The 24346-nt window shown below is 39.9% G+C and overlaps 1 long non-coding RNA gene across 2 annotated transcripts; it reads left to right on the top strand.

The window, feature by feature from the left end:
- Window positions 1-49: 49 nt before the first annotated feature.
- Window positions 50-23422, top strand: LOC105606472 (uncharacterized). 2 transcript variants are annotated; one of them, XR_009595688.1, is made up of 5 exons: window positions 50-225; window positions 7315-7505; window positions 19010-19158; window positions 19712-19746; window positions 22670-23422. It is a non-coding gene; the product is annotated as an uncharacterized LOC105606472 (long non-coding RNA). The 2 variants fall into 2 exon arrangements; XR_001043989.5 differs by lacking the exon at window positions 19712-19746.
- Window positions 23423-24346: the final 924 nt, after the last annotated feature.

The raw sequence follows: 24346 nt of genomic DNA, 5'->3' as shown, positions 1-24346 counted from the left end.
CGAATCCCCGCAAGACCGCCCCTACGGCGCGGAGACGGCCTGCTCACGTGAGGACTCCGTGGCGGCCCAACCCTGGCGGAAGGCTACGGCGCCTCTTGCTGGACGGGGGGAGTTCCTAAGATTAGAGCTCGCGCTGCAGGGTAAAGATTTTGTCTGAGGTCTTTCCAGAAACTTGGAGAGACCTCAGTTACAGGTTGTTATGCTTCAGACAAGTGAGCGCTCTTGGTAGGTGCTGGATAGTTGTGTGACTTGGTTCAAACAGCAGTTTGACAGTTTAATTAAAATTAAGCTGTGCATAAAATTTAACCTTGATATTTGGCAATATGTTGGTATTTTCTAGAAAGGTGCAAACACAACACTCAGTACTCATAACACCAATACTTGTGTGTTGATAAAGATATAGAGATAAATGCATTGTGATATATTTATATTATGGAATATTTGGAAGCCATTAAATTTTGAGTAATGTCTAAAGATAAGGGAAATGCTTAAGCCATAATATGCTTATGCCATAAATATGCTATAAAAACACACATTAAAAACACACATATATGCATGTTTATAGGAAAACTTTAAAATGTATTTTGAACTATTTGTAATGGCAAACACATTAATAGTGTTTAGAGCCATCAGATTTTTTTTAAAAAATGTTATGTTCACCTTTCTATAATACCCAGATTTTACAGTCAGAAAAATGGTTTTTGTTTTTTTTTTTAAATTTTTGGCTGCACCCACGGGCGTGCAGTTTCCACACCAGGGATTGAACCCTTACCCCAACGTTGGAAGGCATAGTCTTAACCTCTGAACCACAGAAGTCCCAGGAAGAGTTTTAATGTGTAATGAAAAAAATTCATGACTCATAAAATTGTTATGAGAAACAAGTGATAAATGTGTATGTACATATATACAGTGTATGTATATGTAGTGTGCATGCATGTGCAACTATAGAGCATTGTGTTTCAGATTTTAACAGATGGCATTTTTTTAGGTTTTAAATGAAGCTCAAACAGGTTAGTTGTCTTCTACACCATTATGATTATGAAATTGTCACTGTAGAAGTGTTGGAACAAATGAAATAAAGAGAGGTAAATCACAGGCATTCAGTCCCCACACCGTTGATGTCAATGATCTTTCGAAATGGAAGTGCTTGGCTGGTATAGCCAGGGAAAGGCCTGCTGGCTGCCCTCAAGGAGACAGGAAGCATTACTTTGGTGAATTTTCCAGAATACTCTAGAATGTTGTCTGGAGTTTGTTAGAACAAAAATATTTTTCATTAGCAGCATGGAACAGCTCCAGCAATCAGATGAACTTACCTTAACCAAGGTCACAAGACTGGCACGTGCAACCAGAATAGTTATTAATTTCCAAGAGCTGTAATTTGTATACCTGAATACTCACGATGGAAAGCCAATGCATTTTCTATGTAGACAAACTTATTCGGGAAACCAAAGACATTATCAGAAGGTTGCTCGATGAGCACAAATTCAGAACAAGCTGAGTTGTGTGTATAGACTGTTCTTGATTCATCTATCTCCATGACAGGACAGTTTCATCCCAAAGATAGAAATACTCAGTTTCCAATAGTTGCAGCTTTATATATTGATCTCCAGTACAGTAGGGACATCTTGCTAGTCTGTTGATTTGGGCTTCTTCTCTCCTGACAGCATTTGGATGGACACTAGCCCTCAAGTGCCTCTGTATGCTTTTTTCTCTGTTTCCATGGCTACCCAAACCTTTTAGCAATATTCTTCGATAAAAATCAAGTCACAATCAAGTCAGCCAAGTTTGCATTTTAAAGGTGACTTTGCCTACTTCTGCTCGTGTCCATTGTGTATAATCTTAAAGTTTAACTTTCAGGAAGTGGTCTTACCAACCCTATTTCAAATATCTTGGAAAAAATCTGACTGCCATCACTAGATTTTGGTACAATGTCCAAAGCCAAATAGTACTCTTTAAAAAGTTTTATTTTGTTTTGGATTATTTGCAAATCTCCCCTAACACCCTTTTGGTGTAGATAAATTTGTCATAACAAAAATGTTTTCATGACAGTTTGAATTAAAACATGCATTTAATTTCCTGTTCTACTTTTTAAACATTAAGATAACATTATCAAATTGCCAACTGATATATGAAATAAGGACAGTCTAGTTTTTTTACTGAAAACAAATTGATTCTCCAAACAATATGACCTACTTTGTTTGTGATTGTCCAGCTTTATTTGCTAGTGGTTTCATTGAGTTTCTACCCTTCTCATTGGAATTGACTCAGTAAACCTGTAGATACTGAAAATTTATGAGGTATGAGATGAAAAAGAACCAATGAAGGTTTCATTCTTCATTAGTAATGGTGTTTCTTAAATGTTTGTGTGCACCTGACAATTTTAGTTTCTTTTCACCAATAGTCCAGCAAATCATATTTAGTAAATTGTGAAATAGTATGAGTCTGATGTAATGAAAACCATAATTCCCAAATACTGAATGAAATTGTAAGCTCATTTTATAAACCTCAACAGATATTGTAATTTTTCCAATAAAGAAAATGTATTGCCAGTGCTTTAAAAAATTACTTTTGTGAACTTCTAAGAAGTTATATACTAAATATATTGTATGTTATATAAAAATATTCCATTATGTATAAAATAATGGAATATTACTTTAAAGATTTTCATTATTTATCAGACTGTTATTAATTTGCTTAGCAGACCCTTTTTTTAAATAATAGAAAAAAAGGTACTTTTTGGCTAAAAGCATTGTTCATTCATTGCAAGTTGTATGTCAAAGAAATTTGAATAATTGGGATTTACTATCCACCCCCCAGAATTTTCTTAGCTGAGAAGAGAAACTAAGTTCTTGGAGCAGTGGATTTAAGTCAAGAGGGTATAATGTCATTAATGAACTGAGAGTATCATGGAGAAGAAAGGAGGGGAAGAGGAAGGAGATGGGGGAAAGAGACTTACTGGTTTACAGTTTTGCCTCAGGTTGGAAGTTACTCACTGAAGTCAGGAAGTGAGTAATGTTATAGGGCAAGGATCCAGAGGCCAAAAGGAAAGGGAGAGATCTAGGGAATGCAAAAGAAGCTATGCAGGTGGTAATTGAAAATACAGAAAAGGTGATTTCTAAATGTTTTAGGCCAGATAAGAGAAACTTGAGATGTTGCTGATAAACATAAATACAGTACTCAGTTATTACGTCTAAAATTGTAACTTTGGTTGCTACCTGTAGCATTTCTGAAAGTATAAGTCACTTTTAACTTTTTTGTTGCCCAACCAATTGTATATAAAATGTGTAAATGAAGCCACAAATTCAAATCATTTATTGCCACATAGTAATGAAAAGAAGTAAGGTTGATAATACATTTCTCTTTTTAAATTGTCATATATATATATATATACACCTGTGTTCTCAGATTCTTTTCCATTATAAGATATAGTTCCATTACAAGATATAGTTCCTTTATCTATTTTATATAAAGTAGTATGTATCTGTTAATCCCAAACTCCAAGTTTATCCCTCCCCCACCCCTTCCACTGTGGTAATCATGTTTGTTTTGTCTAAGTCTATTTCTGCTTTGAAAATGAGTTAACTTGCTTCTTTTTTAAGATTCCACATGTAAGTGATAGCATATGATATTTGTATTTCTCTGACTTAATTTCTCTCGGTATGATAATCTCTAATCCAACCACAGTTCCTGCAGATGGCATTGTTTCATGATAGTAGAACTAGATATTTTGAATAACCTTTAGGCTTCTATAGAAGAAGAGAATTCCATGTGGTACAAAATTTCATGCCCAGTTCAGAGTCTGTTTCTTTGTATTCTCCATTCTTATTTCTGCTGGGCTTAATTAAACAGTTATTTCAGAAATAGTTCTTTGTGTTGCTGAGAGTATCAGTGAGTTAATTGCTTCAAATGGGAATTAATAGCACAATACTCGAAGGATTGGACCATTGTTAACTTTGTTAAGAAAAGAGGAATAGTGATTCAAAGAGAATTGAGAAAAAGCTTCTCAAAAGTTTTCAACAGCTTGGGTAAATTGCAATGAAATGAAACTCTTCATTTCAATGTTCATTATTACCTACATGAGAGTTTTAATTGAAAAGTGTTAATCATTATAGGATTAATAAAATTTATTGTTGTTCCATCACTTAAGTCATGTCTGACTCTTTGCAACCTCATGGATGCCAGGCTCCTCTGTCCTCCACTATCTCCTGGAGTTTGCTCAAATTACTGTTCATTTAGTCAGTAATGCTAACCATCCCTCCACTTGTTAGGCTACATATTATCAGGCTACCTGCCCAACCTTGGAAAATGCTAGGATGATAAGTCATCTCAGTTTGCCTGAGATTGTCATGATGTTAGTACTGAAGGTCCCATGATCCAGGAAACAGTCCAGGGCAGAATGGGGCAGTTAGTTACCCTATGCTGGCCACAGTGAAGCAGAGACATAGAGCTTAGTTCTAAAGTTCTTCCACATTAAGGTCTCTTTTTGATCTCTATGATCTGCTGAGAAGATGTGCTTTCTGGAGACCGCTAACTCACCTGCCAAGACATAAGAGACACGGGTTTGATCCCTGGGCCTGGAAGATCCCCTGGAGGGGGGCATAGCAACCCACTCCAGTATTCTTGCTTGGAGAATCCTGTGGACAGAGGAGCCTGGCGGGCTACAGCCCCCTGGGTCTCAAAAAGTCGAACATGACTTAAGCGACTTAGCATGTGTGCACGCAAGAGGAAGGGAGCTTTGTCTGATAAACAGAAGGTTCTTTTAATCTTGAGGAGTTAGCCAGATTGCAGAAAACCAAGAAGTTTGGCCTGAGGAGCCCCTGGCAGCAACTGAACACATCAGTGCTGTGTTTCTCACTTGGCTGTTGGTGCTGCATTAACTACTGCGTATAACCCTGGTATAGCTGCAGATTATTACATGCTGGGACTTCCCTGGTGGTCCAGTGGTTAAGACTTCATCTTCCAATGCAGGGCGTATGGATTTAATCCTTAGTCAGGATCCCACATGCCTCATGACCAAAAAGCAAAACATAAAATACAAGCAATATTGTAACAAATTCAATAAAAACTTAAAAAAAATTATCACATGCTTAATGGGGGCCAGCACTATTCTAAATCCTTTTAATACAGTTCAGTTCAGTCACACAGTCATGTCTGACTCTTTGCAACCCCATGGACTGCAGCATGCCAGGCTTCCCTGTCCATCATCAACTCCTGAGGCTTACTCAAACTCATGTCCATTAAGTCAATAATGCCATCCAATCATCTCATCCTCTGTTGTCCTCTTCTCCTTCTGCCTTCGGTCTTTACCAGCATCAGGGTCTTTTCCAGTGAGTCAGTTCTTTGCATCAGGTGGCCAAAGTATTGGAGTTTCAGCTTCAGCACCAGTCCCTCCAATGAATATTCAGGACTGATTTCCTTTAGGATTGCCTGGTTGGATCTCCTTGCAGTCCTAGGGACTCTCAAGAGTCTTCTCCAACACCACCATTCAAAAGCATCAATTCTTGGGCATAGCTTTTGTTATAGTCCAACTCTCATATCCATACATGACTATTGGAAAAACCATAGCTTTGACTAGACAGACCTTTGTTGGCAAAGTAATGTCTCTGCTTTTTAATGTGCTGTCTAGGTTGGTCATAGCTTTTCTTCCAAGGAGCAAGTGTCTTTTAATTTCATGGCTGCAGTCATCATCTGCAGTGATTTTGGAGCCCAAAATAAAATCTGTCACTGTTTCCATTGTTTCCCCATCTATTTGCCATGAAGTGATGGGACCAATGCCATAATCTTAGTTTTCTGAATGTTGAGTTCTAAGCGAACCTTTTCACTTTCCTCTTTGACTTTCATTAAGAGGCTTTTTATTTCTCCTTTGCTTTCTGCCATAAGTGTGGTATCATCTGCATGTCTGAGGTTATTGATATTCTTCTGGCAATCTTGATTCCAGCTTGTGCTTCATTCAGTCCAGCATTTCTCATGATGTACTCTGCATATAAGTTAAAAAGCAGGGTGACAATATACAGCCTTGACATACTGCTTTCCTGATTTGGAACCAGTCTGTTGCATGTCCAGTTCTAACTGTTGCTTCTTGACCTGCATACCGATTTCTCAGGAGGCAGGTCAGGTGGTTTGGTATTCCCATCTCTTTAAGAATTTCCCGCAGTTTGTTGAGATCCACACAGTCAAAGGCTTTGGCATAGTCAATAAAGCAGAAGTAGATGTTTTTCTGGAACTCTTGCTTTTTTGATGATCCAATGGATGTTGGCAATTTGATCTCTTGTTTCTCTGCCCTTTCTAAATCCAGCTTGAATATCTGGAAGTTCACCATTCATACACTATTGAAGCCTGGCTTGGAGAATTCTGAGGATTACTTTGCCAGTGTGTAAGTGAAAGTGAAAGTGAAGTCGCTCAGTCGTGTCCAACTGTTTGCAACCCTATGGACTGTAGCCTACCAGGCTCCTCTGTCCATGGGATTTTCCAGGCAATAGTATTGGAGTGGATTGCCATTTCCTTCTCCAGGGGATCTTCCCAACCCAGGGATTGAACCCGGCTCTCCCGCATTGTAGACAGATGCTTTACCGTAAGATGAGTGCAATTATGTGCTAGTTTACATGTATCATTCTACGTGGCAGATTGCAGTGCAGTTAATAAAACTGTGCTCAAAAGGATCTGGGGCTTACTTTGAGCTCACAGTGCTGATTGGTGCTAGAGTTGGTATTTGAACTTAGGTCTAGCTTCAAGCAAGGCTGATATCATTCTCCCACCTTGTCTAGAAGGCTCTTTGCATACTTTCTCTGACCCTTCACTCAAGGACTGTATCTCTTCATCACTTGCTGTCTAACCTAGAGGGACAGTGATGATGCCATTGACTAGATTAGGCTCTTTTCTTGCCAGTAGAGCATTATGCCACATGACCATTACTAGTGAAATCTCCCTCAACTCAACGACAGGACGTGATTTAAAGTGATTATTTACAAAGCACAGAAAGAATAAGCGTGAACAAATATTATTCATTGTTATAAGGTCAACACCAAAAGCAAGAAATACTGTTGCTTAAAATCATTAAGTAATACATCATCAGTAATTTGGTCTGATGCAAATAAAAACATTGAAATAACCAGCTTATTGATTTAGAGAGTGAAATCCACAGTCATTCTCCTTAAAATTCAAGTTGAATCAACAATTCAGCAATGAATTAATTGTCCAGCTTTACCAGTGTTATGAAACGAGGAGGTAATGAGAAAGTATTTATGTTTATTTGGTACCATGCAAATATAAGTTCTAGTTATTTGCTTGACATTTTGACTTTTTTTTTTTTGCCAGACTACATAACATGCAGGATCTTCATTCCCTGACCAGGGAGTGAACCTGTGCCCCTGCGGTGGAAGTGCTCTGGGAGTGCAGGGGAAGTGGGCCACCAGGAAAGCTTCTTGACCTTTATCTTAGGTCAAAATATGAAAGAAAATTTGGGCTCAAGATTATCATTACTTTTTGCTCACTCAAATTTGCATAAGGTAAGTTTTTTCCAGGTACCGTGGAGCAAAAAAACAAGGAGCAACAACTTGTTGCCTGTTCTCTAGCAAAAAATGTGACTTCTGGGCTGGCCAGCAAACCCCTGGTAATAGTTGAGGGTCTAAGGGCTTATTAAGATGAAGTGGATTGTTAACAAATCATAACTAACTATTGTCACCTTGTATTAGAAGAAAGTTTTCCTAAATCAGCCTTGAGGGAATTTTGCTTTAAAGAATTAACATCAATCTTGCAAGTAAGTGTTGCATAGAACTTCATGAGGTCAATGAGATGACCTCCTGTCATGGGGATAATTCACCTTTTTGAAGTGGATAGCAGAAAATAAATGGAATGGGAATTCTTAATACATTACTTAAATGGCATATTTGCTATTTGTCTATTTGTAAATGTCATGATGTGTATCATGAATCTGTATTTTTTGCTTTGATTTTAATACATAACATTTAATATTTGTTATGCTTTCTTTTTCCTTCAACAAATATTTATTAAGAACTTACCAGGTGGCACAGTGATACAGAATCCACTTGCCAATGCAGGAGATGCAGGTTTAATCACTGAGTTGGGAAGATACTCTGGAGAAGGAAATGGAAACCCCCTCCAGGATTCTTGCCTGGGAGATCCCAGGGACAGAGGAGACTGATGGGCTACAGTCCATGGGGTCAAAAAGAGTTGGACATGACTGAGCATGCATGATATTCTAGGCACAGTGCCAGCCACAAAGGAGATAAAAATGAATAAGACAGTCCAAACTCCTGCTCTCAGGGAGAGTATAATCAAGTGGGGTGAGAAAGGGGTGAGGTTAAAAAAATTATAAGCAGTTTTAATTAATGGTGATAAATGGTCTGATCAGGGAATCAAAAGGTAGCATGTGAGCCGAAAGAATGGGCACCTAAACCAGATTTGCAGAGAGGGCTGGTCAGGGAGCATGAATCCTAACACTGTATAGGAATTAGCTACATATGTGGATGTATGTTAAGATGAGTGTGTGTCTGTGATGGGGGAGGTATGGCAATATTTGGTGGGACAGTGTTTAGGGAAAGAGAGGCAGTTGGCTTGTATATGGAGAAGGGTGAAGAATGGCCCAGGCAGAGGAAACATCATGTGGAAACACACCCCTAAACCAAAGGGAACATGGCATATCTGAGGACTTAAGGAGAGAGAGGAGAGGTAGGAGTGAAAAGCAAAGGTGCAGAGGTGATCAGAGACTACACTGCCAAGACCTTATAGATTGGGTCAGATTCTGCCCCAGGGGCAAGAGGAGTCTTTGGATGAATTTACACTGGGATATTATTTAGTCTAGGTGAAATTCATGAATTTTCGTGGCATTACACATTGAATACAGTGTAATGTATCTTATTCCTTAGTCATTTTTTTTCTTTCAACAAGTATTAATTGAGCAGGTACTATGCACCAGGCACTGTGCTAGCTGCTGGTTAGTAGTTAGTATAAATGGTTAGCATTTGAAATGTAGAGAACAGGTTGGCTGAGCATAGGAGCAACTGCTTTAGGAGGCTAGAATGATAATCAAAGGAGTAGTCAGGGCTTGGGGTGGGGAGGTGGGTTTGAATCCTACAGTGTGGATGGAGAGAAACAGAGAGTAGACAGAGTCAGTCTCCTCAGATTATTTTTATTTCCAAAGAAACTTCATCATTATCATCTTAAGAAATTGGAGAGTTTTTCCTGCAGTGGTGTGATTTCAGAAAGTGAGGCTTCTAAAACCCTTCTGTAACCATCAGATTTAGACTTTGTTATCAAACTATTTATAGACTCCTCCTTGAGTGCTGTTTGTGCCTTCATTATATGTAAAGTTGTTATCAGTCTAAGAACTAAGTGTCCTGTGTCTCTCAGTGAGAGGGTCCCCAACAGTGGAGGACCCTGATATCTGCAGCCCAAATTAATGACTTATTTTTGCGGTTCCTGAGAGATGGCTAGCTGGCAGTGGCCTGCAGATATGAGTCCTCTTTGGGGATTGCCTCATCTGAAGAGAGCTGCTTTGCCCAAGGCTGTTCCTCCGTCCTCTTGTCCCATTGGTGTGATGGTGTAAAGGTCTGGCCTTTCCACCTCCTCTGCGGGCTATTTGAAGGGCCATCTCTGTTCTAGAGCTCCACAAATGGCTAGCTAATTCTCGGTCTAATTCTGCTTTCTTCTCCCCCTTTCATTGGTGTTGATCTCAAGAGCAATCTAATTAAAGTTCTGCATGCTAGTTTTTGTTTCTTGTCTGGGGAACTTAACTTGCAGTACCACCATCTACCTAGCTTGCTCAAACTAGTAATCTGGAAAATCCCCAGATTCTTCTCTTTTAGACTTTATCCTTCATACCCTCCATATCCAATGAAGCTTCAAGTTTTTTCTCCATTCCAGTTGCCACCATCATGATCTAAGCCCTCACCATCCATCATCTAAGTAGAGTATTTTGGCCACTGCTGATTTGTCTTCCTATCTTTGATAAAAATTGCTTATTTTTTAAGAAAATAATTTATTATTTTTAATCCCTGTCATTGATCACAACCTTGTCATGGCGAAGGGGCTTGTGTAACTCAATAAAGCTATGTGCAGGGCCACCCAAAACGGACGGATTGTAGAGGAGAGTTCAGATAAAACATGGTCCGCTGAAGTTCATGGCAACCCACTCCAGTATTCTTGCCACGAGAACCCCATGAACAGTATGAAAGGGCAAAAAGATCATGACACTGGAAGATGAACCCCCCAGGTCAGAAGGTGTCCAATATGCTACTAGGAGGAGTGGAGGGCAATTACTAATAGCTCCAGAAAGCTGGGTCAAAGTGAAAGGTATATTTGACATAAAATATACTGCATACGCTTCCCAGGTGGTGCCAGTGGTAAAGAACACACATGTCAATGCAGGAGACATAAGAGACATGCATTCGATTCCTGGGTAGGGAAGATCCCCTGGAGAAGGTCATGGCAACCCACTCCAGTATTCTTGCCTGGAGAATCCCATGGACAGAGGAGGCTGGCAAGCTGCAGTCCATAGGGTCACAAAGAGTCAGATATGGCTGAGTGGCTTAGCACGCATGCACATACTGCATACATTTAAAGTGTAAAAGTTGATCAAATCTGACTTATATCTGTGAAACTATTACCACAATCAAGGTAACACATTCATCACTGAAATTACTAAAGCTGCATGTGCAAACTAATTGGAAATTATTACACACACATACATGCATATATAGTTGTTCAGTTGCTAAGGTCTTGTCTCACTCTTTGTGACCCCACAGACTGTAGCCCACCTGACAGCCTCCTCTGTCCATGGGATTTCCCAGGCAAGAATACTTCAGTGGGTTGCCATTTCCTTCTCCAGGGGAATCTTTCTGGACCAGGGATAGAATCTGAGTCTCCTGCATTGGCAGGCAGATTCTTTACCACTGAGCCACCAGGGAATCATGTCAATTCAGTTCAGTTCAGTCGCTCAGTCGTGTCCGCTCAGTTGTGTCCGACTCTTTGCAACCCCATGAACCGCAGCACGCCAGGCCTCCCTGTCCATCACCAATTCCCGGAGTCCAACCAAACCCATGTTCATCGAGTTGGTGATGCCATCCAGCCATCTCATCCTCGGTCGTCCCCTTCTCCGGCCCTCAATCTTTCCCAGCATCAGTGTCTTTTCCAATGAGTCAGCTCTTCACATCAGGTGGCCGAAGTATTGGAGTTTCAGCTTTAGCATCAGTCTTTCCAATGAACACCCAGGACTGATCTCCTTTAGGATGGACTGGTTGGATCTCCTTGCAGTCCAAGGGACTCTCAAGCGTCTTCTCCAACACCGCAGTTCAAAAGCATCAATTTTTCGGCGCTCGGCCTTTATAGTCCAATTCTCACATCCATACATGACCACAGGAAAAACCATAGCCTTGACTAGACAGACCTTTGTTGGCAAAGTAATGTCTCTGCTTTTTAATATGCTGTCTAGGTTGGTCCTAACTCCTTCCAAGGAGTAAGCATCTTTTAATTTCATTGCTGCAATCACCATCCGCAGTGCTTTTGGAGCCCCCAAAAATAAAGTCTGAAACTGTTTCCACTCCTTCCCCATCTATCTGCCATGAAGTGATGGGACCGCATGCCATGATCTTCGTTTTCTGAATGTTGAGCTTTAAGCCAACTTTTTCACTCTCCTCTTTCACTTTCATCAAGAGGCTCTTTAGCTCTTCTTCACTTTCTGCCATAAGGGTGGTGTTGTCTGCATATCTGAGGTTATTGATATTTCTCCCGGCAATCTTGATTCCAGCTTGTGCTTCTTCCAGCCCAGCGTTTCTCATGATGTACTCTGCATAGAAGTTAAATCAGCAGGGTGACAATATACAGCCTTGACATACTCCTTTTCCTATTTGGAACCAGTCTGTTGTTCCATGTGCAGTTCTAACTGTTGCTTCCTGACCTGCATATAGGTTTCTCCAGAGGCAGGTCAGGTGGTCTGTATTCCCATCTCTTTCAGAATTTTCCACAGTTGATTGTGATCCACAGAGTCAAAGGCTTTGGCATAGTCAATGAAACAGAAATAGATGTTTTCTGGAACTCCCTTGCTTTTTCAATCATCCATCGGATGTTGGCAATTTGCCTATATATGTATAGTGAAGGTGAAGGTGAATTCTCAGTTGTGTCTGACTCTTTGTGACCCCACGGACTGTAGCCTACCAGACTTTTCCGTCCATGGGGTTTTCCAGGCAAGAGTACTGGAGTGGGTTGCCATTTCCTTCTCCAGAGGATCTTCCTGACCCAAGGATCGAACCTAGGTCTCCAGCATTGTAGGCAGACGCTTTACCGTCTGAGTCACCAGGGAAATCACATATATATATATATATCTGAGAAGGCAATGGCACCGTATATATATATGTATATAAAATGAAACAGAAATTGTCTCCACCCTCCCTTGGGGTTGTCTTTTAAAATTTGAATCTCAACAAGTCTCTTCTTGTCTTAAATTCCTTTAGATGGTTCATTTGCCTTTGTACAAAGGCAAATCTTTACTTGAAGGCTTGATGTGGTCCCCACCTACCTGTCCAGCTTTCTCTGGCAGAGCTCTCTACAGCAGGGGACCCCAGCTTCTGAGATCTAAGGCCTGATGATCTGAGGTAGAGCTGATGTAATAATAATAGAAATAAAGTGCATAATAAGTGTAATGCACTTGAATCATCCTGAAACCATCCCCCTTCCCCAGGCCTGTGGAAGAATTGTCTTCTATGAAACTGGTCCCTGCTGTCAGTAAGGTTGAGGACCTTCTCCAGGACTGGATCTTATAGCAAGTTATGTGATACTTTGCCTCTCTTGGCTTAGGGGCTTTGCCCTGCATTTTCCTTCTCCTACTGCTCTTTTCTCTGTTTTACCCCTGCTTTTGTGTATTCTTATTGCCTTCTCCAAATATGAATGAAAATTTTAAATAGCTGTTAATTAATGATTATTGAGTGGTTACTTTTTGTCAGTTTCTGTGCTTTACATACACTGTATCTCTTAACCTTCACAAAATCTGTAACTGGTGTTATTGTCATTATTTTGCAAATAAGGAAGTGTAATTCTCCCCAGATCCTGCAGCTGGGAAGTGAAGTTCCTGACTTTAGAAGGATTTGGCTACTTCCTGAATCCTTAGACCAAAATAAGTTCCTGGTTACCGCTCCTAAATAGCATCCTGTAGTTTTCCCTTATAATCGTCATTGCATTTACTGTTAAATACCTCCTTTTCCAGTTAAACTTGAAACTGTATGAAGACAGAGACCCTGTGTATCTGCGTCTATGCCAGGACCTAGTATATAGTAAATGCTTATTACATACTTCTGGAGTGGATAACATTGAATGGATAATAATCTCCATTGAACAATATATAGTAGTTTAGGGTTTATAGCTTCAATTCTAGAGTCAGAAAGAAGAGAAGTTCAAATACAAACTCTGTCAGTATATAATTGTGAGATGGTATTTAACCTCTTTAAGCCTCAACTTCTTCACCTGTAACCTAGAGATGATACTTTTCTCCCCTGGAGAACTGCTCTGAGGAATGAATAAGATGGTATCAAAAGGCTCCCAGCACAGGATGTGACACGTCCTTCTGTCTTATCAACTTGAATATTCAAGGTTAAGTATCAAGTCTTGTAATCATTCTGTATCGTCTACTGTGCCTGCCACATATACAGTCTGTAGTAGACAACCAATAAGTTGTTATGTTGAATATCAGGAGGTATTTCTGTGAGGCCAGGGTTTATGATTTCAGTCTATTTACTTTACTGGTCGAGGGGTAAAAATAAAGCAGTTTTCTTATCACTGTTTTTTGGCTGAGTAGGATTGTTGGTGGCTGCTTGGGGTGGAATGGGGTGAGGTCACACAGATCAGAATTCAGTCAGCATCTGTCTAGGTCAGACAATGCAAGCTGCAAAACAGAAGAGACTAGACCTTATCTGTACAAGAGGGCTGAGATCAAAGGTTCTTTAGGAAAATTCAATGAAGTCATACATATAAAAACAAAAGAAAGAAGAGACTAGACCAGTAGATCTTGGGTGTGGTTAGAACTCAGAGAGTTGCTGATTTCCAGTCTTGACTTATTCATTCATTCATCAAATATATGTCTCTGTGTGTGTGTGTATAAAACATTTGTAGGGTTTTTATAGCCCTGGTGATCCAGTGGCTAAGACTCCAGCCTCCCAATGCAGGGGACCTGGGACCTGGGTTTGATTCCTGGTCAGGGAACTAGATACCACATGCCAGATGCCAGTGTAGCCTAATAAATAAACATTTAAAAATTTATATAAAGTAACTATATAGAGTGATGTTCTAGGTATTCTGGGCAGTGATTCTCACACACTGTTGGTGCTGGCCATAGAAAAAGCACCTGAGGAACTTAAGATCACAGATTCTTGAGTCTCATACTTCGGTATTTGTGATAAAGGGTTGGGGGTTCCTGGGGATTCATGTTTTTAAAAAATTCTTTCTATGATTCTGATGTAGTTTTCTAAGAAAGCAAATATACTGAAGGCATTATTCCTGTTCACAAAGACGATTGAGAAAGGAGTATAGCTAATAAGAAAAACTTGGTCAAGCCACGTCAATTTCTTAAAAAAATTCAGTTAGTTGTTTTTGGCTGTGCTAGACCTTCTTTGCTGTGTGCAGGCTTTTTCTAGTTGCAGTGAGCGGGGACTAGTCTTCATTGTGGTGGTTTCTCTTATTGCAGAACACAGGCTCTAGAGTTCCTGGGCTTCAGTAGTTGCAGCTCCCGGACTAGAGCACAGGCTCAGTAGTTGTGGCACACGGGCTTAGTTGCTCTGCAGCGTAAGATCTCCCCAAACTAGGGCTTGACTCTTAACCACTGGATCACCAGGGAAGCCCAAGCCACATCAGTTTTTGTTGGTTGGTTGGTTTGATTTTGGCTCTAGGTAGTATAAATGGAACCAGAGATCAAATTGCCAATATCCGCTGGATCATCGAAAAAGCAAGAGAGTTCCAGAAAAACATCTATTTCTGCTTTATTGACTATGCCAAAGCCTTTGACTCGGTGGATCACAATCAACTGTGGAAAACTCTGAAAGAGATGGGAATACAGACCACCTGACCTGCCTCTGGAGAAACCTATATGCAGGTCAGGAAGCAACAGTTAGAACTGCACATGGAACAACAGACTGGTTCCAAATAGGAAAAGGAGTATGTCAAGGCTGTATATTGTCACCCTGCTGATTTAACTTCTATGCAGAGTACATCATGAGAAACGCTGGGCTGGAAGAAGCACAAGCTGGAATCAAGATTGCCAGGAGAAGTATCAATAACCTCAGATATGCAGATGACATTACCCTTATGGCAGAAAGTGAAGAACTAAAGAGCCTCTTGGTGAAAGTGAAAGGGGAGTGAAAAAGTTGGCTTAAAGCTCAACATTCAGAAAACGAAAATCATGGCATCTGGTCCCATCACTTCATGGGAAATAGATGGGGAAAGAGTGGAAACAGTGTCAGACTTTATTTTGGGGGGCTCCAAAATCACTGTAGATGGTGACTGCAGCCATGAAATTAAAAAAAGAAGCTTACTCCTTGGAAGGAAAGTTATGACCAACCTAGACAGCACATTAAAAAGCAGAGACATTACTTTGCTAACAAAGGTCCATCTAGTCAAGGCTATGGTTTTTCCTGTGGTCATGTATGGATGTGAGAATTGGACTGTGAAGAAAGCTGAGCGCTGAAGAATTGATGTTTTTGAACTGTGGTGTTGGAGAAGATGCTTGAGAGTCCCTTGGACTGCAAGGAGATCCAACTAGTCCATCCTAAAGGAGATCAGTCCTGGGTATTCATTGGAAAGACTGATGGTAAAGCTGAAACTCCAATACTTTGGCCACCTCATGTGAAAAGTTGACTCATTGGAAAAGATCCTGATGCTGGGAGGGATTGGGGGCAGGAGGAGAAGGGGACGACCGAGGATGAGATGGCTGGATGGCATCACCGACTCGATGGACATGAGTTTGAGTGAACTCTGGGAGTTGGTGATGGACAGGGAGGCCTGGCATGCTGCAGTTCATGGGATTGCAAAGAATTGGACTTGACTGGGTGACTGAACTGAGCTGGATATAAATTTTTTTGCCCATATCATCCCTCCTGCAAAGTTCAGTCTACAGCTTCAGAGAGAGGCCAAGTGCTATTGTTTTATTCATATTACTGTTGGGAGTAAAGCTGTGCTGCCAAACTGGTATGTGAGCTGATGGAATGTGTTTATATACAAGCTGGTATGTGATTAGAAGCATACATGATAATGTAAAGTGTACTTAGGTCTAGTGAATTCTAGGTCAGGAAAAGATGAAGCAGAATTGTCTGCAGAGGTCTGATGTTCTTACTGAGTAGACTTTCTGGAATTAGTAGAGTAATTCCAGAAGAATTAGTGTAAAAATAAAATGTTGACCAGTACCTTCCTATCAGTGTCCAGAAAATGCCCCCATTATCACCTACTCCATGGACAGTCCTCTGGCTTTCCTGAAATTTGGGAGTGGGGTTGAAGTAGAGATGCTGCAGTCTCCATTCACACAGATGCAAATTCAGCATGAACCCTGAATATAAATGTATAAATTGGGGACAGCAGATAAAACACTGAGTGCAGAGCAAAACATGTATGAGAAAAAAACTTTTCTCCTCCTCGGTTCCAGAATGTGAAGTAACACATATCCGTTGCATTTTACATAATCAGGAATTGAATAGCTACTATGTCAAAAAAGTTTAGTTCCAGTGTTAAACCCAGTCAGCAGGTGTTCTTGAGCACCTTCTGTGTATGGCGGGGTCTTCCAACAGAAGCAAAACGCTGGTACTTTGACTCCAAAGTTTACTCAGAGATTTTTTTTTTTTTTTTTTACAAGCTATCTCAAAATTTCTGTTATTAGCGTCTGCTTTTAGTATGGAAGGTAATGTGACCTGTCACCCAATTATCATTAATTTTTTGTGACTTTTTACATTTCTAGGTGTGAATTTTTTGAGGGTGTTTTGTGAGGGTGTTATGAGGCAGATAGTTGAGTCATAGGACAGATTATTAATATAAGACTTTCCAAGTGACTAAGTAACACTTCATCCAAGGTCATGGATACAGACTCTGACAACCACCCTGATTTAGCTTTCAGTGTATCTTTTGGTCAGAATTTTCCACCTCAACCTAAAATATTTTTTCCCTGAAAAAAAAAAAGTGTGATTAGACATATTAAACTGATTTTGAGTTAAAATATCAGGAAGAAACATAACTAAAAATAACAGGATATGATTAATGGTTTTGATTCATAGACTATTTTTATCTTCTTTTGGAATCTGAGTGTCCAGATTTATATTTGCAGAGCAGCACAAGAAAAAAATGAGATTGCAGTCTTTAGTTTTGAAGTTCTTTTCTTCTGAATTCTTAGCCTTATTGAAAGCTTATCAAGCCTTATTGAAAGACTTGTAATCTTGATTCATTCTTGAAAACTTCCATACAGCTAAATTTCTCCTGAACTAGATGTTAGCCTTTTTTTTATTGTTAATTTTAAGGGGTATGATAATATTACGGTGAAGCCATGCAATTCAAATTGGGACCTGAACCCACGGTTTTTTAACTGAGATCACACACCTGGTTTCAAGACTTAATAAAGCTCAGTTGATGTCTCATTGCAGAAAGAATTCAGTGAGAGACTGATAGGTAAGAGATGGATTTATTTAGAGAGAAACACACTCCATAGAGTGGGCCATCTCAGAAAATGAGAGGTCTTGAAATATGGCTTTGTTAGTTTTTATGGACTGGGTAATTTCATAGGTTAATGATGGGAGGATTATTCCAACTGTTGTGGGGAAGGGGCAGAGATTTCCAGAAATTGGGCTGCCATGCATTTTTTATTTTTATCACCCGTTTTTTGATCTCTGATGGTTATACTTGGAATGTCTTGGCAGTGGTGGGTGTGTCACTTAATTTACGCTAATGCAACCTAGACAGCATATTAAAAAGCAGAGACATTACTTTGCCGACTAAGGTCCGTCTAGTGAAGGCTATGGTTTTTCCAGTGGTCATGTATGGATGTGAGAGTTGGACTGTGAAGAAGGCTGAGCGCTGAAGAATTGATGCTTTTGAACTGTGGTGTTGGAGAAGACTCTTGAGAATCCCTTGGACTGCAAGGAGATCCAACCAGTCCATCCTAAAGGAGATCAGTCCTGAGTGTTCATTGGAAGGAATGATGCTGAAGCTGAAACTCCAGTACTTTGGCCACCTCATGCGGGGAGTTGACTCATTCGAAAAGACTCTGATGATGGGAGGGATTGGGGGCAGGAGGAGAAGGGGACGACAGAGGATGAGATGGCTGGATGGCATCACCGACTCGATGGACGTGAGTTTGAGTGAACTCTGGGAGTTGGTGATGGACAGGGAGGCCTTAGTGTGCTGCAATTCATGGGGTCGCAAAGAGTCAGACACAACTGAGCGACTGAACTGAACTGAATACTTTCTCAAAATAATATGATTATTTTCCTTACCTGCAAAGAGTGAGATCAGGATGCAGTAACATCCTGGTATTAGGACATTGGGACAACTTCAATTTTACATACTATGAAAAGAACAAATAACCAGGGTATCCTGAAGAAATGAATTCGAAGTAAATGTGGAAAACGTGTTTAGCAGAAGCATGAGGTTTACAGGGTGATAGCTTACGGTGGACAATGTGTGATTCGTGATCTTTGAGGAAGATTTAGCTTCGGGACCAGGGACCGGGCTTGATCACTCAAGAGCTTTTGTGTAGCAGAGTTTTACTAAAGTATAAAAAGGGACAGAGAAAGCTTCTGACATAGACATCAGAAGGGGGACGGAGAGTGCCCCCCTTGCTAGTGATAGCAAGGGAGTTATATACTTTTTAAATTAGTTATTACAATAAATCAAAAGACTGTCTCAAGGTTGTAAAGCTCTTACTAGACCCACTCCCATAACTTACATTTTAAGATAGCAGGATTAGCCAGAAGGTTTTCAGGAAGGAGAAACTGTCCTCAAGCAGGTTACATTGTTGTTATATAATCCTTAGTATATCATGGCATCATGGACTCGATGGACATGAGTTTGGATCAACTCCGGGAGATGGTGATGGACAGGGAGGCCTGGCGTGCTGCGATTCATGGGGTCGCAAAGAGTCAGACACGACTGAGCGACTGAACTGAACTGACAGAGTTTAAGGTGAGTTGTTGTGTAATCATCAGTTCCAGGCTTAAAAAACAACAACAACAAAAAAAAACGTTTTATGTGACTAGGAATGTAGAGGAAAAAAAAAAAACCAACAACCTTTGTCCTTAACTTCTCATTGCAAATTCCAGACCCCTGTCTCCTCAAGAACCCCAGACCCCTTTCTCATCTTCGGGGACCCTGGACTTATTATCAACCTTCCTAAGAATTAGCTCTCTAAAGAGTTAAAAGTTTCTGTGGAGAATTCAGAGGTTAACTATATATATGTCACCATAGTAAAAGATAAACCAATTCCCACAAACCATCTTTTCTTTGAAGTTTTCCACACTAAATCAGAATTGTTTGTATTCTTTGGTTGGGTTTTGTTGGTATTATTACATACAACAAATACTTCTTCTAAATGCTGTCTAAATAATATTTTACTGGGGAGGATTAGAGATATATTTTGCAACCTACATGACTAAGTGTGTGTCCTTTTGCGACCTTTTCCTGGGAACTAGGAGTACAGAATGCAACTGTATGCCTTGGTTAACATTTTTATTTGCAGGAAATGTGCAGCTGGGCTGACAGGAATAAACTTAGGTAAGTTGGTAACGTCATTTTTCTTCTGTTCTACAAATGAAAGAAAATGTCTGTTTGTTTATTTTTATAGATCCTTTACCCATTGTTCTTTTTTTTTCCCCGCAAACATTTATGAAATTCTTTCTGTGTGTCAAGTTTTAGGGATTTAAAGAAGTGAAGATGCGGTTGTGGTAGAGAGGAGGTTCTGACATTCCAGTCATAAAGAAAATTACAGGACTTCCCTGGTGGGCCAGTGGTTAAGACTCGGCCCTTCCACTGTAGGGGGCACAGGTTTGATCTCTAATCAGGGAACTAAGATTCTACATGCCCAGAGGGGGAAAAAAAGCCGTGAATTTAAGACAGAGCTGTGTATCACTGCTTTCCAATCAGCAGCTCATAGTTCTGTTTCTCTCCTCAGCTCTGTAATTATATTTCCAATTTTTATTTGGATATTTTTCTAGCTAGTGATTGCTAACAATTAATATTGAGCTTTATGTGCATTTTCTCTTTAAATTCTCCTAAGAAACCATTAAGATGAGTACTCCATGCTTTGTGATAAGAAAATAAAGGTTTAGAACAGTAAAGTAAATGGCTGAACCTTGGATTCAAATTAAGTCTGATGGCAAGCATCCATGCCTTTCTGCCATCATCACTCTGCTTTTACCAGGATCCCAATCCCAAATGTCTGTGAGAATCAGGGTCCAGTTCAGACTGTGCAGAGTTGGGGAACTCCTGCTACATTAAGTGGTAGGAACTGTTGATGGGTTCTGTGCAACTGAGGCCAGACAAAAATGTAGTTTTGTTGTTACAGTCATCCTGATCTTTTGAAAGAAGCTGAATGTAGATCTTTAAAAAAAAAAAAAAAAAAGACCTCCCAGCTATCAAATAATGTTATTTAATTACACACACATTTTAAAATAATGTGAGGGTCAAAATATGTCTACAGGCACCAAAGCCTCAACATTTCTACAGCTGTATGCATCTCTTCAAAACCTGTTCACACTCCTGTCCTTATCTCAGTAATTGCACCTCTTGCCATAGAATGTGCTAGATTCAAAACTGAAGTTGTTTCTGGCTCCTTTTCCTCCTTCACTCCACATTTCCAATCTCCGATACATCTCTCAGATTTGATTCTCCTCTCTACCCTCACCCCAAACCCTTGGTCGCATCCTAATTTCTGTCTGGACCGTGGCAGTATTTCTTACCTGGACATCCCTGCTTCTCATCTCTATTCCCTGCAGAACTGCCAGTTAATTTCCCAAAAAAACCCAAAAAAAACCAAACCTGTTTTGCTTCCAAGTCAATAAGAGAAAGAATGGATTGTTAAAAAGATAATTTGGGGGAAATTGGCCCATTATATGGGGAAAATTAAGACCGACTTTCACCTAACACCATATAAAAGAATGGACTATGGATGGATGAAAGATCTAAAAGTGAAAGGTTAAATGACAAAGTTAATAGAAGAACTTGTAGGTGAATATATTTGTGATTTCAGGTCAGAAAGGACTTTTTAAATAAAAGCTTCAACTGTAAGAAAAAAAAATTAACAAATGTGATTATATCAAAACTGAGTAGTTCTATAAATGATGTTAACAAAGGAAAGAATAGGAAGAAGTATTTGTAATGTCTAAACCTACCTGAGGACAGTAGAATGTAGACTATTTTGAAAGTATTCTTACAAAAGACAGCAGCCCCAATGGGAAAAAATGGCTAAGAATTAAAAGGGTGGGGGGCAAAGATGTTTACAGAAGAGGAAACTTGAAAAACCAATCAGTTTATGAAGAGAAGCTGGTTGGTAATCAGAGAAATGCAAATAAAAACAGGAATGAAATGTCAGTTTATACCAAATAAACTGGTAAATACTAGAAAGCGTAGGCAAGGGGAGGGAATTTACCCTCATTCATTACTGGTGAAAGTGTAACCTAGTGTAGCTACTTTGGAGAGCAGCCTGGCATGATATAGTCAAATTAAGTATATGCATGTTGTACAGCAGAAACTAACACAACATTGTAAAAAAGCTATACTCCAATTAAAGAAGTTTTTAAAATATTAATTTCAGGGGGAAAAGTATATACATACCCTGTGACCAGTAATTCTGCTCTTGAGTATGTTTTTGGGGTTTTTTGGGGGGGTGGGTGTGCAGCATGTGGGATCTTCCCCAACCAGGGATAGAACTGTTTCCCACTGCATTGCAAGCATGGAGTCTTAACCCCTGGACTACCAGAGAAGTCCCAGCTCTTAACTATATATATGCCAAAGGAATTCTCATACAGATGTATGAAGGACACATAAGGGGACTTTCACTGTAGCTTTTTTTTGGTATGATAGTAAGAAGTTGGATGTTTATCATCTGAAGAGTGGGTAGTAAAATGTAATGACTGCACACCCTTATGTACTGTATAGCAATTACAGTAAACAGATTAGATATACACAGAGCCATATGGATACATTTTAAAACCGTAATGTTTAATTAAAAATGCTAAAAAATGGCAGCAAAAAAAAAAGCCCACTAAGAATGAACTATGTGACAAACTATCATTTACATAAATTAAAAGTGTACACATTTTGTAAGAACACATAAAACAAAAAAAAATATTGTTAGAGCTTCCTTGGTGGTCCACGGGTTAAGAAGTCAATGCCAGTGCAGAGGAGTTGGGTTCAATCCCTGGTTGGGAAGATTTGAAGTGCCACCTGGCAGCTGGGCCTGTGCTCCACAGCTACTGAAGCTCCCACACCTAACGGCCATGCTAGGCAACAAGAGAAGCCTCTAAAATGAGAAGCCTGTGCACCAAAATGAAGAGTAGACCCTGCTCACCACAACTGGAGAGAGCTCTCACAGAGCAAAAAAGACCCAGTGCAGCCAAAAATAAAATCTTAAAAATATATATGTATCGTTATACATAAATCTTACGTATATATAACTGCTTATTTAACTTATATGCAGAATACATCATGTGAAATGCCAGGCTGGATGAAGCTCAAGCTGAACTCAAGACTGCTGGGAGAAATATCAATAACCTCAGATATGCAGATGATACTACTCTAATGGCAGAAAGAGAAGAGGAACTAAAGAGCTTCTTAATGAAGGTGAAAAAGGAGAGTGAAAAAGCTGGCTTAAAAGTCAACATTCAAAAAACTAAGATCATAGTATCCAGTCCCATCACTTCATGGCAGATAGATGAGGAAACAATGGAAACAGTGACAGACTGTTTTCTTGGGCTTCAAAATCACTGTGGACAGTGACTACACCCATGAAATTAAAAGTCACTTGCTCCTTGGAAGAAAAGCTGTGACAAACCTAGACAGCATATTAAAAAGCAGAGATGTCACTTTGGCGACAAAGGTCCGGATAGTTAAAGCTATGGTTTTTCCAGTAGTCATGTATGGATATGAGAGTTGCACCATAAAGAAGGCTGAATGCCAAAGAATGGATGCTTTTGAACTGGTGTTGAAGACTCTTGAGAGTTCCTTGGCAAGCAAGGAGATTAAACCAGTCAGTTCTAAAGGGAATCAACCCTGATATTCATTGGAAGGACTGATGCTGAAGCTGAAACTCTGATACTTGGGCCTCATGATGCGAAGAACTGACTCATTAGAAGGGAGGTGGGGGGGGGGGTTCATGTTTGGGAACGCATGTAAGAATTAAAGATTTTAAAACTTAAAAAATAAACTAAAAAAATTAAATAAAAGAAAAAGACTCTGATGTTGGGAAAGATTGAAGGCAGGAGAAGAAGACGACAGAGAATGAGATGGTTGGATGGCATCACTGACTCGATGGACATGAGTTTGAGCAAATTCTGGGAGCTGGTGAAGGACAGGGAAGCCTGGCATGCTGCAGTCATGGGGTCACAAAGAGTTGGACACAACTGAGCAACTGAACAGTGAACAGCAGTGTGTATCATTAAACCTAATATGATTGCATATGGTAGGCATTAAGGACAATGAGAAAGAGTATTAGGATAAAAAGAGAATAAACAAAAGGAGTTTTGTCAGGATAAAAAAAATGATAATAAGCCATGACCTATCAAGTATGATTAACTCCCTGCACGTCTGAGTTCTAGTAAGACTAATATCCCTACACATGTGAACCCATAGAACAGAGAGACACACTGTCCTTATCACTCCCAAAGTCAAAACCCTTCATTGAAAATTTCTGTCACCTATAATTGAAAGTCAAATTTCATAATGATCTGGTCTTAAGGTCCGCCTCTTCCACCTCTCCCTGAAATTCTTGCCATTCCTAAATACACCTTTCCTATTGTTTCTATCTTGATAGTTCAGTTCAGTCACTCAGTTGTGTCTCAGACTCCTTGCGACCCCATGGACTGCAGCACTCCAGGCTTCCCTGTCCATCACCAACTCCCGGAGCTTACTCAAACTCATCCTCTGTCGTCCCCTTCTCCTCCTACCTTCAGTCTTTTCCAGCATCAGGGTCTTTTCCAGTGAGTCAGTTCTTTGCATCAGGTGGCTGAAGTATTGGAGTTTCAGCTTCAGCATAAGTCCTTCTAATGAATATTCAGGATTGATTTTTTTAGGACTGACTGATTGGATCGCCTTACAGTCCAAGGGACTCTCAATAGTCTTCTCTAACACCACAGTTCAAAAGCATAATTTCTTCGGC

Source organism: Ovis aries, chromosome 12 (genome assembly GCF_016772045.2).
Source record: "Ovis aries strain OAR_USU_Benz2616 breed Rambouillet chromosome 12, ARS-UI_Ramb_v3.0, whole genome shotgun sequence".
Lineage (NCBI taxonomy): Eukaryota > Metazoa > Chordata > Mammalia > Artiodactyla > Bovidae > Ovis > Ovis aries.
This window is presented reverse-complemented; position numbering and strand designations above follow the sequence as displayed.